Source organism: Lissotriton vulgaris, chromosome 2_1 (genome assembly GCF_964263255.1).
Source record: "Lissotriton vulgaris chromosome 2_1, aLisVul1.2, whole genome shotgun sequence".
Lineage (NCBI taxonomy): Eukaryota > Metazoa > Chordata > Amphibia > Caudata > Salamandridae > Lissotriton > Lissotriton vulgaris.
In genome coordinates, this window is record NC_141687.1 from 1457788070 (window position 1) to 1457806322 (window position 18253).

An 18253-nucleotide genomic window follows, 5' to 3' on the forward strand; every position below is an offset into this window, starting at 1 on the left:
CCAATGATTATGCCTTTTTGCGGAATGAATCACCCTAAGATCAGTCCAAGGGTCTGGTAAAATGGGAGACTGAGCTGACTGTTGACATGGTGGTACCGTGAGACCTATACTGGGTGTCTGCAAAAAGAGCTCCCATAAAGATTTTCTGTATAATCAATACCAAAAATATCTTAACTGGCGTATGAGGACAATTTAAAAAAACAATATTTAAAAAAAAAAGAAAAAAAAAATAAGCAATTTTGCGCTCACAACAGGTCTCATACACAGGGATTCTTTGTTTTGCGACCGCAAACACCATTTTTTTGTGACTCGCAGTGTTTGCGATCACAAAACAGCTTCATACATGTGGCTCTATGTCTTCAGATGCGACATCTGCCATCAGATGAAAGGTTCCACCGTAGCACGTTCAGGGCAGACACCATTGCTAATTGCTGACAAACCTCTAGCGAGTGTTTACTTGGACCACTGCGGCCCCTTCAAAGAGATGGGGCTTACAGGTATATCATGGTTGCAGTGAATTCATGCTCCAGATTTGTATGGGTGTGGCACCAGCGCTCGGCTGACGCTCAAACTGTTATCAAAGATTTGCGAGTCTTTATAGGGACATAGGCAATTTGCACATTACATTCTGAACAGGGCCCTGCGTTTAGCTCTAGGGCTTAATGAAAGCCATGGGAAGTTTGGGTGTAGCATTGTGGTACTCGTTTCCATACCATCCAGAGGAAAATGTGGTTGTGAAGAGAAAAAAATGAGTCTTAAAGCAATCTTTGACAGCTAGAGTATTAGGCACGGGTGGAAGTTGGGTAAACATCTGCTTGAAGTACAGAGAGCCCTGAACAACATGCCAAGAAGTTCTCTAGGGGGGTCACTCCTTATGAGATCCTATTTGGGACTAGAATGTGGGTACCTGATCTTGATTGTGAAGGCGCAGTGGCGGATGAAAAGTCTTTTGACATCCACGATCGCTTGGCTGTTTTACAGGATCTAAATAAATCCAGGACACAACAAAGTAATGTCCACCTGAAGCAGACCGCCACTGGGGAAGTCAAATCAGTCATGGCAAGACCTGTCTGGATCCCAAAAGTCAGGGATTTGGTCAGAGACAAAATAGTGGACAAGAAAGAATTTGGGCCATCTTACAGAAAGCCTGTACCGGTCCTAGCAATTGAAAGAACACGAACTGTACTTCTACTGCCGCTTTCCGGAAAAAAGGAGAAAAGATTTGTCTCAATTGACCTAATCAAGCCACATTTTGTGGCCAATCCTAAATAGCAGGCCAGGTGGACTCCAAAGTAGCAGACGCCCTCCTCTCGGTACAATTCAATAAGTTCAAACAGAAAGACTCCTCACGTTCGAAGAGTCACCTGTACGGAATGATGGACTATGCAACAATGCTATGGAACTCATTGCTCTTGAACCTGAAGTTCAACTTCAAAATGAAATTCAAAATAACAAGCAAATTGCTATGAGACCAAATACAGATGTCTATGTCAACATGCCTCGACAAGAGCACAGTAAGAGTTCAACAAATCCTGATGCAATTCCAAGAATTGATCAAACTGCTTCTGGTTACTTCATAAACTTTGATATGTTTTCTTTAGATCCAAGTGAACCAGAAACTACGCCAGCCCAAAAATCACACAAGTAGCAAGTTAAGGACTTTCTGAACTTTCTTAAAAGAACTTACCTGGTATCACTAAAAGTAGAACTATGGATAATTACTGGAGTACTTTTCTTTCTTTCTGGTTAGGCTTAGTGATAGTTAGTGATACATAGTGCACCACACTAGGGCATGTGTGTGCACAACATGAAAAGTGCATTTTTCAAAGTTTTAGCAAATTACCATCAAGTTCAACTTCATGGTAATTTGCCCCCCCTATTAGCGAAAACGCTATTCTAAAGTGGTTCTTGCATTGCATTTAAGGAATCGCAAATTGCGATTCCTTAAATGCAATCGCAATATGAGAAATCACAAATAATTGCGAATTCTCAAAGTGCAAGTGCCTTGAACCTTGATGCATCGCAAGTACCCTTTTTGGAGGCGCAAACAACCGATTTTTGCGAATTACAGCGGTTGCGCTCCCAAAAATGGTTGATGTACATGCCTTGCTATTTCATCAACAGCACATCTTTGTTTTTTTAATACAATCTAACAGATAAACCGGTAGAAATGGCACAAAGGGAAGCAAATATACAATACTGCGCATTGAAAAACTGGATATGTTACAATTCACAGAGGCAGAATCACCGTCCACGGAATGGCTAATGGCCACATAACTCTACCGGTCACTGCCTTTCAGTTTCAGTATTGCCTTGAACAAATGCAGGCAGCCAGATATTAAAAATGGGTAAGGAATACATTAAGGAATCTTTGGATTTAACATACAGATTTTGATGCCGGAGAGAAGTGTTTCTTAGCAGTGCAAGCTGTGAGAGAGCTTTAAGTGGATCACTCATATGACAGGATATAAGGCTGCACAGAGCTTGTAATGGTTCTACAGCAAACTTGTTCTGTCATATGAGAGTTGCCCCAGCTGCAGTGATTGCTCCAGCATTTAGGCTACTTTCAAATGCAAGTTACTTGATGCTGAACAGTCAAGGCTACTGTGGAATGCTCCTGGACATCGCATATCTAGTAACCGTGAGCTCCAGAGTTACTTGTTGTATGCAAGTATTGTTTCCACCGACACATACAGTTAGGAAGGCGTAGTTATAGCCTTCACTAAATGTTTCTTTAATACGGTTTGATACTCTAAGTAGAATGAAAGCCATACTTTCACAGAGGTCTGTGCCCTTAACATCCGCTCGAGAGACTTTTGATATCCAGATCGTAAGGTCTTCAGCAATGATACATACCCTTATTCATAGTAACTGCCCTTACCATTTCGCAGAAATGGTAAATAGCATCTTTTATATGTCTGATACGAGTGGCATTGTTAACCTATTTAAGGCCAAAATCTCTGGACTTATAAGCATCTTTCAGACGGTACTTGGATTTATACCAAACTTCATACACTCTGTATTCGAAAGCATCTTTGGAGGACTTCCACTGATACTGTTTCTTGTAGTAGGTATCCTGATTGTCTTCTATCTGCTATGCAATGGATGACCCAGTCACCAAGGATATGGAAAAGGCACTCCTGGAGCGTAAATATCCTGACCGCATGGTACAGCATTTAGGCCCGCCTCGCCTAAGAGAACTAAGTGCATCTTGGTTCCTGTCATTTCGACCAGTCTGGATGGACTGCATCTTACCTGTCCTCCGATGCCTGTTTTGCAAAGAAGAATGCACGTTAGACCTTTGTTTGACACTCCCATCATGTGCTCAACCAGACGGGAATGCGTTACTGGACCAGATAAAGGCCCATGTTCTGCAATGTCCTCAACGTATTCCAATGTTGATGGTGGCAATCCTTGAGCCACCTCAGGTAGCAATTGCACCTGTTGGTATAGACATCGGCTCCTCCACTGAGACCCAGGCTTTTTACGGCGCACAGGCTGCCCCAACATGGGCTGTGGACAGGCTGGAACATCATCTGTGCTCAATTGACGTGCTTTGCAAGGTGTTACAGTGGCCATCTACTGCAGAAGCAAGCAACGAAAATGTTGCATCTACCAGCCAGGACACATAAGCAATTGACTCATTTTGGCTCGTAGTGTGCTGGAAGAAATTTGCCCTTTTTTAAACAAGCTCAAAATTTGGAACTCGAAAACAACATTGACTTTCCTTCCATTTATTGGGCATAAATGGCTTTCTAATGCTTATAGTGGTTCGGACTAGAACTACAGACACTTTTAGAGCTATAATTTGCAAATATTTTCTTTTACATTTTTTTAAGTTTTTAGAATTTTTTAGACGTTTTAACATTTTTTAGCAAACAAAATGTTTTAACACTTTGTGCGTACCAATTTCTAGTTCGAAAGGTAGTACAATAATAGGTTACATATGTCTTCCAGTCGGAAGAGGAGTGGGTGTTATATTGCATATAGGTACCCTATATAGGCTCAAGTAACACTGCAACCTTTCACCTATATCCTTCCCTACATTACATACATAACGGTTTTTAGGGACTGACCTTTTTCCTAGATATGACACTGCATTCAATACACTGTTTTTTACCTAGTTCAAAACTCATACATTATGCATAAGGCTTCTTGGAAGCACAGCAGAACGTACTTCTCCTGTATATTATCTCTGTTTTAAGTTCAGGACCAACGTCATTCTTTAGGCCAACACAGTAACACAATACGTGTATATGGGTATATATACAGCATGTCTTGCTTAGAAAGATAAAGGAGACTGTGACTTCCCAGATGACACACTGACCAGAGACTCTGAGGTTCCTGCATGCAGATGCTCCAGCTAGTAGTGGTCTAAAATCCCTCGTGGGGTGTCCAACTCGAGACCAAGACGGGGTCCCATATTCTCTATCTCAGGTAATGAGGATGACTAGATCCTAGAGGGATTCTTGGCATAACACCTACACAGATGCTAGGTAAATTTAAGTACATTTAGTTAGGGAGATTCTAGTGGCACTGTGAGCTAGCTGATACAGACAGGCTAACGTATCTGGTGGGGGTGCACGGAATCAGTCCGCCACCAGCCCCACAGTTTATGTTATCAAAAACGTGCAGATTCTGTATAGGTAATATAGGAACTACACAACACCTTAAGGGAAAGATATTGGTAGGTATGTGATAGTTATGTGCTAGAACATTTATTAGGAACACTTCTTAAGTGTGGCTATGTTAGAATAAAAATTATGCTTCCGTATTGTTTTTACGTAAGTCAGCAGTCGCGCCACCATTTTTGTGTACCGGCGCCATTTTAAATTATGATCAAAACTTATTCTCTGCCATTCCTCTGAAATGGCATTCTCTAAGTTATGTTTCTTTGGAGCTGATTTTTAGTACACTAATGAATGCACTGTTTTATTAGCACATATCTTTCCTCCAGATGTAAGCCCTCTCCCACTTGTCTAGTGGTGGGCACAGGCAGGAATGACCTTGACTGATAGATAATGTGTGCCCGGCTTCAGAATTGAAACTCACTCTTTTGTAATTTACTGACCAGCTGCGTCTCTCTGGAAAATTCCATGGTGGGCGTGTTTTCATTGATTCTGAAATGTACATAATGTATCGTTATGCTGGTAGAATTCAGACTCTCTCAGCAGCAATCTTAGCAACTGGGCAGACAGGGCTCCACTCTGAGCAAACTTTGAATAAACTGGTATTGGTTTGTATCTACTGTCTGACCGACTCTTCATTTTGTGGAAGGCAGAGAGGTGGTTGCGAGTGAATCGGGCCTCTTACTTCAGTTGGTGCCTGAACAGGGACTCCTTTGGGTGAGGGGCCCTTCAACGGACGGGGAGGGAGGATGAGGCTGTCGTCGGGTCGGACGGACGGATCAGGGATCCCTGCAGGAAGAGTTTCTGATTCTTGCAGCTGCCCCATCTGCCTTGTCGGTCAGTGCCTCACCCAGTGGTCATCCCGATTGGAGTCCTGAATGGTGAAACACTTGTATCTGACCATTTGGTCTGAAGAGTCTGCAGTGGAGAATAGATTTGTTCTGACCTGCATACATCAGGTGAGTTTGTTTTGATTCTTTGTGGATATGGTACCATTTTGGTTTGTATTTGGTATGGTCTAAGGACCATATTTGGGCCAAAAACAATTGCAATTGTTTTGCTAGGCATAGAATAGTAAGTCTGTTCTCTTTTGAAAATGCCTAGCTTTAGTAAAATATTTGCTTTGTGTTGTTGTTGCTGCTTTACTGACACTCTATTGGAAGAAAGTCAGCTGGGGCCTCCAGAGGCCACTGTGAATTTTGATATGTATGTGAAGCATGGTCTTGGCCCTATTCATTTTGGTACAGTATGGCACAAATATACGAGGGACAATGCCGGATTGCAGTGGCCACTGACGGGCACTTTCGAAGAACAGAAGATTGACTATTTACAAGAACAGTTGTTTAAGAAAAGAAGTAGAGAGACTAGGTTTGATTCCCTCAGAACGTGGCAAAAAGCAGCTAAGCAGAGACAAATGAAAGCAGAGAAAGAGGCCCAGGAAGGGAGAATGCAGACGTTAGTCAGAAGGCCGTAGCATATGACAGGGATAAGCAGGAGACGGGTATTGAGTTTGAGGATAGAAGGTTTCAATTACATATTGATAAATCATATGTGGCTTAGGGAAGAATGTGATACTTTTGTGGAAGAATTGTTGGATGCCCACCCCCACCCCCATATGCACTGCAGAGACTATATCCTACTGTTCTGGGGATCTCACAGCTGCCTGTTAGTGTTGCACCTATTATCTCTGTCCCTGTGTCCACTTTTGTTATGTCAATGGCTGTGGCTGTGGCTCCTCCCCCTCTTTCTTCTGTTTCTTTGCCGTCTGTGGCAACTGTGACTGTTAGAACTCCTGCTGCACCTATTGCTTCAGCATCCCTTTCGCCAGCTCTTTCCCCTGCAACACAACCACCAGCAACAACAGTGCCTGTTACTACTGTTGCCTCTCCCACTGTGGTTTTTCATCCTCTGACATTAGTGAGCAGTGGGACGCCGGTGCGTGGATGTGAGGATAGGGATTGGACAGACAAAGTTCAAGGAGCGTGTGGGACCGTTAGGGAGGTCTAATGTGGGAGATGATGAGAAACAGGCAATAGCTATTCAGGCTGCGCAGTGGGCCCGTAATCCTGTATATAGTGTAGAGGATGTTAGGGTGACCATGAGAGTTTTTGAGCCTTTTATACAGCAGCATGCCCTTAAACATATGTCAGCTCCTTTGATTGGTCTTTGGCAACAGCACTTTGGAGCGGAGGAGCCTCAAATTTTATGACATTAGAGACCAAGTGTATATTAGTGAATTGGGGCCAGAACAAGTCTTTGCTAATGTTACAACAATCATAGCTAACAGGGGCAGGCTGCATGAGAAGAGATAGAGTCAAAAACTATTTTTACATATAAAAACATTTCATAATAAAATTTTAGAAAACAAGGTTGACGCGGCATTTCTGTGCTTATTATAAAGAGTTGACTGAAGCTGCTTCTTCAATGGTAATGACTCTTGCAAACGCTGAAATGTTTTTTGGTCTTCTTGTTCTAGTTGATATTTGGAGGTAGGTCCATACTCACGATCATGTTCCGGAGTTGGGTGGTGCTTGGGATCAAATTAGGGCATGGGACCAGGAAAGAAAGCCAGGTGACAAGCCTCGGACAGAGATACTTGCTTTGCCAGGCCGCATTATAACATACAGGCATTCTCTTATTCCCCAAAGAAAAGTGGGTTGGGACAAATTGTCAGCTTGTAGACAGAAGAAAGATGAGAGTGTGTCGGATTTTTTCACTCAATTTGAAGGTACATTTTTGTACTACAGTGGGCAGGATTTGTCAATTGAGGGAGGTGTTTGGTTGTTTGTTAATAGATTTGCTGTTAATTTGCTTCCTGAAATTGCGACTCGATTGCAGGCTTCCGAAAGTACTTGGTCTACCTCTTCTCCTTCTGTTTTTTTAAATATGGCATAATATATTGAACATAGGGATAATGATGAAAAGGAGAGGACAAAGAAGAGGCATAAGGATTTAAAGACACAGATGTCATTACAGCACGCTTTGGAGGGAATGCGAGAGGACGTGGTGCTCCTGCTCAACAGCTTCCATGCACTAGTAGGCAGCCAACAACTATGCCTTTGGGCCTGAATCGCTGTTCGTATAGTAAGGAGGAAGGACATTGGCATAGTGAGTGTCCTGTGCTTTTGCAGAAGGTAGCATCCCCAAGAGGACAGGGTTCTCTTGGTCGGGGTCACAGAGTTGGTGGGGCTGATAGGGCACAGGGTGCTGCTGCCTCACAGGGTCGTTCTGATTACAATTATTTTGATGACCCACGGGATGGACAGTACTATCATGATGATTATGATGTGGACAAAGTGACAGGAATGTTTTACAGCTCAGACAGCCAGGGACAGAGTGGGGTACCAGTTCCGATACCTGTAGACCAGCGTGGTCCTTATATAACAGCAGAATTGCAAGGTTTAACTAAGGAGTTTTTGGTGGACACAGGTGTGACAATAAGTTCTGATGCTCGAAATGTGGTCCCTGGGGTGGCTCAGTCTGGCCATAATAAAATGTTGGTTGGTTTCTCTGGTGTACCGGTTGTAAGCCCCATTTCAAAACCTCTTGAATTAACTATTGGTCTTTTTACTGTGGATTCACCATTCTTGATGACATTAATTGTGGTGAAAATTTGATGGGTTTGGATTTGGTGAAAAAATTGCATGCCACAACTTATTGTTCTCCCGCAGGTGTCTATATGACAATGGGTCCAGATATCGCATGAGCTAAGCAGTGTTTGTCCAAAGACGCACCCCTTCCTGTTAAGTTTAAAGATGTGCCGCCCACTCTGTGAGCGACAGGTGACATGGATATGGGATTGTTGCAGATATCGCCAGTTTCAATACAGGTTAAGGTTGGTGCTATTTTGCCTCGTATCTCTCAGTATAAAACACAGCAGGCTTGGGAGCAAGCTTTATTGCTTTATTGTTTTATTTCTGACCCTGTAGCAAGAGCCCTCCTGAGCTGTCTAGGAGCGGTCGTGGCTGTGGCCGTCTCGATAAGACAGACACAGCACCTCACCAGTGCACGTCTGACAGGCTATGAATGAACATTGTTTGCAAAACACATTACGATTAAAAGATGTGCCACTCCAGCCACGTTACTGCCTCTCCCTTCTGAGAATGATGAGATTGATAAACATGATTGTATCTTCCGGATGTAAGAAGAGACTAAAGGATGGGTAGGCTTGACTGATGTTCCCTTATCTGACCTCCAAGGTGAACTATATGTCGATGGTACTTGTTTTAAATTACCAGATGGCACTAAAACTGCTGCGTATGCTGTTATTATGCTGCATATAGTAGTTGAGACATCACAAGTCCCCTATCAGTCGGCCCACGCTACTGAGCTTGCTGCCCTAATCCAAGCTTGCGAAGTAAGTGAGGGGCTGGTTGTCAATATTTATACTGACAGCCAATATGCCTTTGGAGTTGTGCATGATTTTGGGCGACTCTGGGTGGTGAGAGGATTCCCTACTTCACATGGGACTAGAATTCAGCATGGGCACCTCAAATTGAGGCTTTTGTCTGCCAACACTCCCTAAGAAAATGGCAATAGTGAAATGTACTGCCCACCAGAAAGTCACTGATTATGTAGGTAGGGGAAATGCTTTTGCAGATCAGACAGCTAAAGAAATGTCCTGGACCAAAATGAAAAGAATGTTTGTAGAAGGTCCTGCTAGGTGGGGGCCTCAGGTTACTATGTTTGAAGACACACTTGAGAATTGTAAGGAGATTTAAAATGATGCCACAACAGAAGAGTTATTGATTCAGAAAAGGGGGTGGTGATGAACAGAGTGTCTGAATTAAGCAGACCACTCTTACCCAGTCCAAAGATCAGGGCTTGATCCATCACCGTTTTTTAGCTCACTGCACCATCCCAGCTCAGAACTTGGCTATATGCAAATTAGTCTGACCCTGGCCCAGTGCATCATGGGAACAGGGCAGACCAAACTACCAAGCCAATTCTTATACTGGGAAGGAAACAAGCTACCGGGGACCGGTTTCTGGCATTTCAGCCGTCTTCGGCCCGGCTTGCTTGAATCCTGATGGTGCAATGAGCTAGGGACTCACATCTGAGTATACCCTTCCACGCTTATGGTGGACAAAAATGATTCAGAAAAGGGGGTGGTGATGAACAGAGTGTCTGAATTAAGCAGACCACTCTTACCCAGTCCAAAGATCAGGGCTTGATCCATCACCGTTTTTTAGCTCACTGCACCATCCCAGCTCAGAACTCGGCTATATGCAAATTAGTCTGACCCTGGCCCAGTGCATCATGGGAACAGGGCAGACCAAACTACCAAGCCAATTCTTATACTAGGAAGGAAACAAGCTACCGGGGACCGATGTCTGGCATTTCAGCCGTCTTCGGCCCGGCTTGCTTGAATCCTGATGGTGCAATGAGCTAGGGACTCACATCTGAGTATACCCTTCCACGCTTATGGTGGACAAAAATGATTCAGAAAAGGGGGTGGTGATGAACAGAGTGTCTGAATTAAGCAGACCACTCTTACCCAGTCCAAAGATCAGGGCTTGATCCATCACCGTTTTTTAGCTCACTGCACCATCCCAGCTCAGAACTTGGCTATATGCAAATTAGTCTGACCCTGGCCCAGTGCATCATGGGAACAGGGCAGACCAAACTACCAAGCCAATTCTTATACTGGGAAGAAAACAAGCTACCGGGGACCGGTTTCTGGCATTTCAGCCGTCTTCGGCCCGGCTTGCTTGAATCCTGATGGTGCAATGAGCTGGGGACTCACATCTGAGTATACCCTTCCACGCTTATGGTGGACAAAAATGATTCAGAAAAGGGGGTGGTGATGAACAGAGTGTCTGACTTAAGCAGACCACTCTTACCCAGTCCAAAGATCAGGGCTTGATCCATCACCGTTTTTTAGCTCACTGCACCATCCCAGCTCAGAACTTGGCTATATGCAAATTAGTCTGACCCTGGCCCAGTGCATCATGGGAACAGGGCAGACCAAACTACCAAGCCAATTCTTATACTGGGAAGGAAACAAGCTACCAGGGACCGGTTTCTGGCATTTCAGCCGTCTTCGGCCCGGCTTGCTTGAATCCTGATGGTACAATGAGCTAGGGACTCACATCTGAGTATACCCTTCCACGCTTATGGTGGACAAAAATGATTCAGAAAAGGGGGTGGTGATGAACAGAGTGTCTGAATTAAGCAGACCACTCTTACCCAGTCCAAAGATCAGGGCTTGATCCATCACCGTTTTTTAGCTCACTGCACCATCCCAGCTCAGAACTTGGCTATATGCAAATTAGTCTGACCCTGGCCCAGTGCATCATGGGAACAGGGCAGACCAAACTACCAAGCCAATTCTTATACTGGGAAGGAAACAAGCTACCGGGGACCGGTTTCTGGCATTTCAGCCGTCTTCGGCCCGGCTTGCTTGAATCCTGATGGTGCAATGAGCTAGGGACTCACATCTGAGTATACCCTTCCACGCTTATGGTGGACAAAAATGATTCAGAAAAGGGGGTGGTGATGAACAGAGTGTCTGAATTAGGCAGACCACTCTTACCCAGTCCAAAGATCAGGGCTTGATCCATCACCATTTTTTAGCTCACTGCACCATCCCAGCTCAGAACTTGGCTATATGCAAATTAGTCTGACCCTGGCCCAGTGCATCATGGGAACAGGGCAGACCAAACTACCAAGCCAATTCTTATACTGGGAAGGAAACAAGGTACCGGGGACCGGTTTCTGGCATTTCAGCCATCTTCGGCCCGGCTTGCTTGAATCCTGATGGTGCAATGAGCTAGGGACTCACATCTGAGTATACCCTTCCACGCTTATGGTGGACAAAAATGATTCAGAAAAGGGGGTGGTGATGAACAGAGTGTCTGAATTAAGCAGACCACTCCTACCCAGTCCAAAGATCAGGGCTTGATCCATCACCGTTTTTTAGCTCACTGCACCATCCCAGCTCAGAACTTGGCTATATGCAAATTAGTCTGACCCTGGCCCAGTGCATCATGGGAACAGGGCAGACCAAAGTACCAAGCCAATTCTTATACTGGGAAGGAAACAAGCTACCGGGGAACGGTTTCTGGCATTTCAGCCGTCTTCGGCCCGACTTGCTTGAATCCTGATGGTGCAATGAGCTAGGGACTCACATCTGAGTATACCCTTCCACGCTTATGGTGGACAAAAATGATTCAGAAAAGGGGGTGGTGATGAACAGAGTGTCTGAATTAAGCAGACCACTCTTACCCAGTCCAAAGATCAGGGCTTGATCCATCACCGTTTTTTAGCTCACTGCACCATCCCAGCTCAGAACTCGGCTATATGCAAATTAGTCTGACCCTGGCCCAGTGCATCATGGGAACAGGGCAGACCAAACTACCAAGCCAATTCTTATACTAGGAAGGAAACAAGCTACCGGGGACCGATGTCTGGCATTTCAGCCGTCTTCGGCCCGGCTTGCTTGAATCCTGATGGTGCAATGAGCTAGGGACTCACATCTGAGTATACCCTTCCACGCTTATGGTGGACAAAAATGATTCAGAAAAGGGGGTGGTGATGAACAGAGTGTCTGAATTAAGCAGACCACTCTTACCCAGTCCAAAGATCAGGGCTTGATCCATCACCGTTTTTTAGCTCACTGCACCATCCCAGCTCAGAACTTGGCTATATGCAAATTAGTCTGACCCTGGCCCAGTGCATCATGGGAACAGGGCAGACCAAACTACCAAGCCAATTCTTATACTGGGAAGGAAACAAGCTACCGGGGACCGATGTCTGGCATTTCAGCCGTCTTCGGCCCGGCTTGCTTGAATCCTGATGGTGCAATGAGCTAGGGACTCACATCTGAGTATACCCTTCCACGCTTATGGTGGACAAAAATGATTCAGAAAAGGGGGTGGTGATGAACAGAGTGTCTGAATTAAGCAGACCACTCTTACCCAGTCCAAATATCAGGGCTTGATCCATCACCGTTTTTTAGCTCACTGCACCATCCCAGCTCAGAACTTGGCAATATGCAAATTAGTCTGACCCTGGCCCAGTGCATCATGGGAACAGGGCAGACCAAACTACCAAGCCAATTCTTATACTGGGAAGGAAACAAGCTACCGGGGACCGGTTTCTGGCATTTCAGCCGTCTTCGGCCCGGCTTGCTTGAATCCTGATGGTGCAATGAGCTAGGGACTCACATCTGAGTATACCCTTCCACGCTTATGGTGGACAAAAATGATTCAGAAAAGGGGGTGGTGATGAACAGAGTGTCTGAATTAAGCAGACCACTCTTACCCAGTCCAAAGATCAGGGCTTGATCCATCACCATTTTTTAGCTCACTGCACCATCCCAGCTCAGAACTTGGCTATATGCAAATTAGTCTGACCCTGGCCCAGTGCATCATGGGAACAGGGCAGACCAAACTACCAAGCCAATTCTTATACTGGGAAGGAAACAAGCTACCAGGGACCGGTTTCTGGCATTTCAGCCGTCTTCGGCCCGGCTTGCTTGAATCCTGATGGTGCAATGAGCTAGGGACTCACATCTGAGTATACCCTTCCACGCTTATGGTGGACAAAAATGATTCAGAAAAGGGGGTGGTGATGAACAGAGTGTCTGAATTAAGCAGACCACTCTTACCCAGTCCAAAGATCAGGGCTTGATCCATCACCGTTTTTTAGCTCACTGCACCATCCCAGCTCAGAACTTGGCTATATGCAAATTAGTCTGACCCTGGCCCAGTGCATCATGAGAACAGGGCAGACCAAACTACCAAGCCAATTCTTATACTGGGAAGGAAACAAGCTACCGGGGACCGGTTTCTGGCATTTCAGCCATCTTCGGCCCGGCTTGCTTGAATCCTGATGGTGCAATGAGCTAGGGACTCACATCTGAGTATACCCTTCCACGCTTATGGTGGACAAAAATGATTCAGAAAAGGGGGTGGTGATGAACAGAGTGTCTAAATTAAGCAGACCACTCTTACCCAGTCCAAAGATCAGGGCTTGATCCATCACCGTTTTTTAGCTCACTGCACCATCCCAGCTCAGAACTTGGCTATATGCAAATTAGTCTGACCCTGGCCCAGTGCATCATGGAAACAGGGCAGACCAAACTACCAAGCCAATTCTTATACTGGGAAGGAAACAAGCTACCGGGGACCGGTTTCTGGCATTTCAGCCGTCTTCGGCCCGGCTTGCTTGAATCCTGATGGTGCAATGAGCTAGGGACTCACATCTGAGTATACCCTTCCACGCTTATGGTGGACAAAAATGATTCAGAAAAGGGGGTGGTGATGAACAGAGTGTCTGAATTAAGCAGACCACTCTTACCCAGTCCATAGATCAGGGCTTGATCCATCACCGTTTTTAGCTCACTGCACCATCCCAGCTCAGAACTTGGCTATATGCAAATTAGTCTGACCCTGGCCCAGTGCATCATGGGAACGGGGCAGACCAAACTACCAAGCCAATTCTTATACTGGGAAGGAAACAAGCTACCGGGGACCGGTTTCTGGCATTTCAGCCGTCTTCGGCCCGGCTTGCTTGAATCCTGATGGTGCAATGAGCTAGGGACTCACATCTGAGTATACCCTTCCACGCTTATGGTGGACAAAAATGATTCAGAAAAGGGGGTGGTGATGAACAGAGTGTCTGAATTAAGCAGACCACTCTTACCCAGTCCAAAGATCAGGGCTTGATCCATCACCGTTTTTTAGCTCACTGCACCATCCCAGCTCAGAACTTGGCTATATGCAAATTAGTCTGACCCTGGCCCAGTGCATCATGGGAACGGGGCAGACCAAACTACCAAGCCAATTCTTATACTGGGAAGGAAACAAGCTACCGGGGACCGGTTTCTGGCATTTCAGCCATCTTCGGCCGGGCTTGCTTGAATCCTGATGGTGCAATGAGCTAGGGACTCACATCTGAGTATACCCTTCCACGCTTATGGTGGACAAAAATGATTCAGAAAAGGGGGTGGTGATGAACAGAGTGTCTGAATTAAGCAGACCACTCTTACCCAGTCCAAAGATCAGGGCTTGATCCATCACCGTTTTTTAGCTCACTGCACCATCCCAGCTCAGAACTTGGCTATATGCAAATTAGTCTGACCCTGGCCCAGTGCATCATGGGAACAGGGCAGACCAAACTACCAAGCCAATTCTTATACTGGGAAGGAAACAAGCTACCGGGGACCGGTTTCTGGCATTTCAGCCGTCTTCGGCCCGGCTTGCTTGAATCCTGATGGTGCAATGAGCTAGGGACTCACATCTGAGTATACCCTTCCACGCTTTGTCTCCACTGACCATGTGTGCCAGCTTGCCGGTGCCATTCTAAAATGATTACAAAGTTAGCTTCAACTCGAGCACCTGACTTAACTGTAAGTGCTTCCTGTGGGCCAAAAAATAAATCCACCCGCGAGTGGATTTGCTGATTTTTCGGCAATTTCGTGAGATCCGTGGATAGCGAAATTGCCGTAATTCCGCAAATTCCATGAGCGGAACAGATTTTTGGCCCACAGTTACTTGGGGGTTCCCCAAGGTTCAGCACTGTACCCCACCCTCTTTAACCTCTTTAACATGTTCATGGAGCATCCTGTCTGACCAAAATTCTAAAATCATCCAGCATTCATTATCATATGTAAGCAGATGATACCCAACTATACTTGAAGATCGCCTCCCCAAAGACATTCAGTCCCTCAATTCAGTCCTGCTGAAAACACAAAGCTGGTTGACAAGTAATCACCTGAAGTTAAAAGCTCTTAAAACGGAATTCCTATTGATCTCAGCCCACAACCAATCCCCTGTCATGGAGCAATGGCTGAACCAGCTGACTGCTCTTAACTGTAGACCGCACCTTATGGACTCGGCATCTTCTCTGGGTACCGTTCTGAACAAAAACCTGAACATGTAGAAGCACATAAGTTCCCTCACCAAAGGAGCGAATTTCCAACTCAGCCTGCTCAGGAAACTCAAAACTTTTCTCTCTGATCATGACCTGAAGGTGCCAGTACAAGCATTAGTGATCTCAAAACTGGACTATGGTAGTGTAACTCGTTGTGGCCTGCCTAGAGTAAGGACGGCTCATCTTAGTGCTTCCCTCAATTTCGCCTCTAGACTCTTAACTGGCACAATAAAATACCACTACATCTCTCCAGACTTGCAGGACCTGAATTGGCTTCCATTTGAAGGTCGGATACAGTTAAAAATTGCATGCATGGCTCACAAGGCCATCCCCTTCAAGACCTAGCTGTACCTTGCTTGGAAACTGGAGATCTCCTGCGGTTCTAGAGCCTCCAGAAGTACAGCACCCTTTTGCGAAACCACAATTTTTTTTAAAAAAAAGACCTACAGCCGAACCTTCTCAGGGATGGTGCTGAGGATCTGGAACAACCTTCCACCCGAAGTCAGGGTGAACCCCTCCACTATCTTCTTCAAAAAAGAAGTTAAAGTACTCCTAATGAAGAAATTTCTTCTTTAGCATGGCTCCTTTATTTTTTTTTTTTTGGCCCATACCCGCTGACTCTGGCCCAGCCACTTGGTTCACGGGTTTTCTTGGACATTACTAGATTTGGACCTTGTCCAGCTGACGATTCTGTTGTGTTTGTTCTTCCCTTAGAATAATGTTTGTCAATTAGACTCTGATTTTGTTGCCATGCTAATTTTGTTTGTTTGCTTATAACCATCGTGATGCATAATCTGTAAAGCGATCTGATACCCTCGTTGGTCATGTTCGAGCTATATTAAACTTTGAAAATAAATAAATAGTTAGTTTATGCTGAGAGACCGTTATGCTGTTCGGAACAGAGAGACCGGAATGCTGCAGAGCTCCGTATGCTGTGGGAGTGATGAGCGAATGCTGAGAAGAATCGCATTGCAGACTTCAAATTAAGCCAACATAATTAGAAGAAAATCGCAGAAGAATCAAGGAGGAAGATAGTGTCAGAGAGGGGTGCGATGCAGGCGTTGGATCTAGAAGAGGTCACCTTCTCCAGTCCTAAATCCTGTCTTGAAAGCTGAAGCCTTTGTCTCCTGACCTTTCCCGGGGGACCCTTCCCAACTCTTTGGCTAAGGGGTTTGTTCTCACACCATTCTATGTATTTATGATTCTGTAAATGTGTAATTGTACTGCTCTCTCTATCCTCTCTTTTCTGAGTATTGTCATTGAAAATTCTTGCTGATTCAATTTTTCCTTCCTTGAGAGACTTAGACTGTACTGTACTTTGAATTTCGCTCACATGAATTTCATTTAGATAAAGCGTTGAAAATTTTCCCAAGTCTGTGGTTAATTAATTCCAGAGAAAAATAGACGTTCTTCATGTCATTTCATCATCAACTAGTTCAATTAATGGTCCATTGACCAAAGGAAAGAACTTTTTGATATGTGAAAGATTGCTTAGAAATGATAGATAACCAATCTTAGAAACACAAATATAAAAATTTACCCCAGCAGATTTAACTGGCCTGTGTGTGAATGTGTGTTTATGGGCCCAAGGTGAGTATGAGGTATTAGAGGATCTGAGGTTGGTTTAGAGATGGATCTGTGTGCTCCAAGACATTGTCTACCAGACAATCTACGGGCATGGCAGGGCTTACAGCTACTTTTAAAGAACCTGGGACCACTCCCACTCAAAGAGACCCAGAGCCACCAGTTGATGACTCTCATGATTGTCTGCAACTATGATTTGGTGGAATGTATTAGGTACTAAAGCTCAGAGGACACCAGCTGACATTTTACAGTCATGCTGGCTCCTATTTTTCTCAGAGCCTCCACCCGCTGCCCATTATTGGTGACCCACTTAGAAGTATTTTCAGGCATATGAGCTTTTGTCACCACCTCCTTATTCCCCAGCAACACATGCATTACCCCTGTCTGCTCCCCAATGTTACCTGGGATTACATCTCTTTTTCAGTTCTACACTCACCAACTAAGGTGTCTGTTCACCGGTTGGGGGTTGTGCCCTCTTGGGACATTTGGTGTCTCTCTTGGGGTGCCCATATATGTAACACTCTGTGCATTGGCGGACAATCCCACATGTCTGTTTATCAAAAAATCCCTTTTCCTTTGGCTTAGATTGGTACTGGTTACCACTGTTTCCTTGGGAACTATGTTGAGGGCTTTTTGAGAACTCCTTGCTTTTAAGTAAGATTTTCTCTCCCTCTCCACATTCTTCTGGTGGGACTCCTGACTGCCCTTTTAGAAGTACACCCTGATGCCTTTATAAACATTCTAGTGCTGACCCAGATGTCGGCTTCCTCACAAGTTTTCCGGAGTCAGTCAGCTTGCTGTCCACTGGGTGCTGGTGCAGCTCTGTAAAACAAATATTGAGCATGTGCTCCAAGAGAATCAAGTTGTACAGCTCATTGTAATCATCAACTTTGCTGCCCCTCACCCAGCCATTCAGTGCCTTGTTAGAGTAATCCAAGAAATCCACCCAAGACTGTTTGGGGGTTTGTGACTGTCCCTGAACCATTTGCAATACTTTTCAACAGTCAGCCCAGATTTGATTAGAAGAATGGCTTTCATAGGGTTATACCTGGTCTGGTCCTCTACTTCTGGGGTCAGAAGAGTGTCCTTTCTCACAGGGGAAATATGCTTCCAGAGGCCTCCCCGCCATCCCCAGTCCTCCTTGGGGATCTTGTGTATTTTTA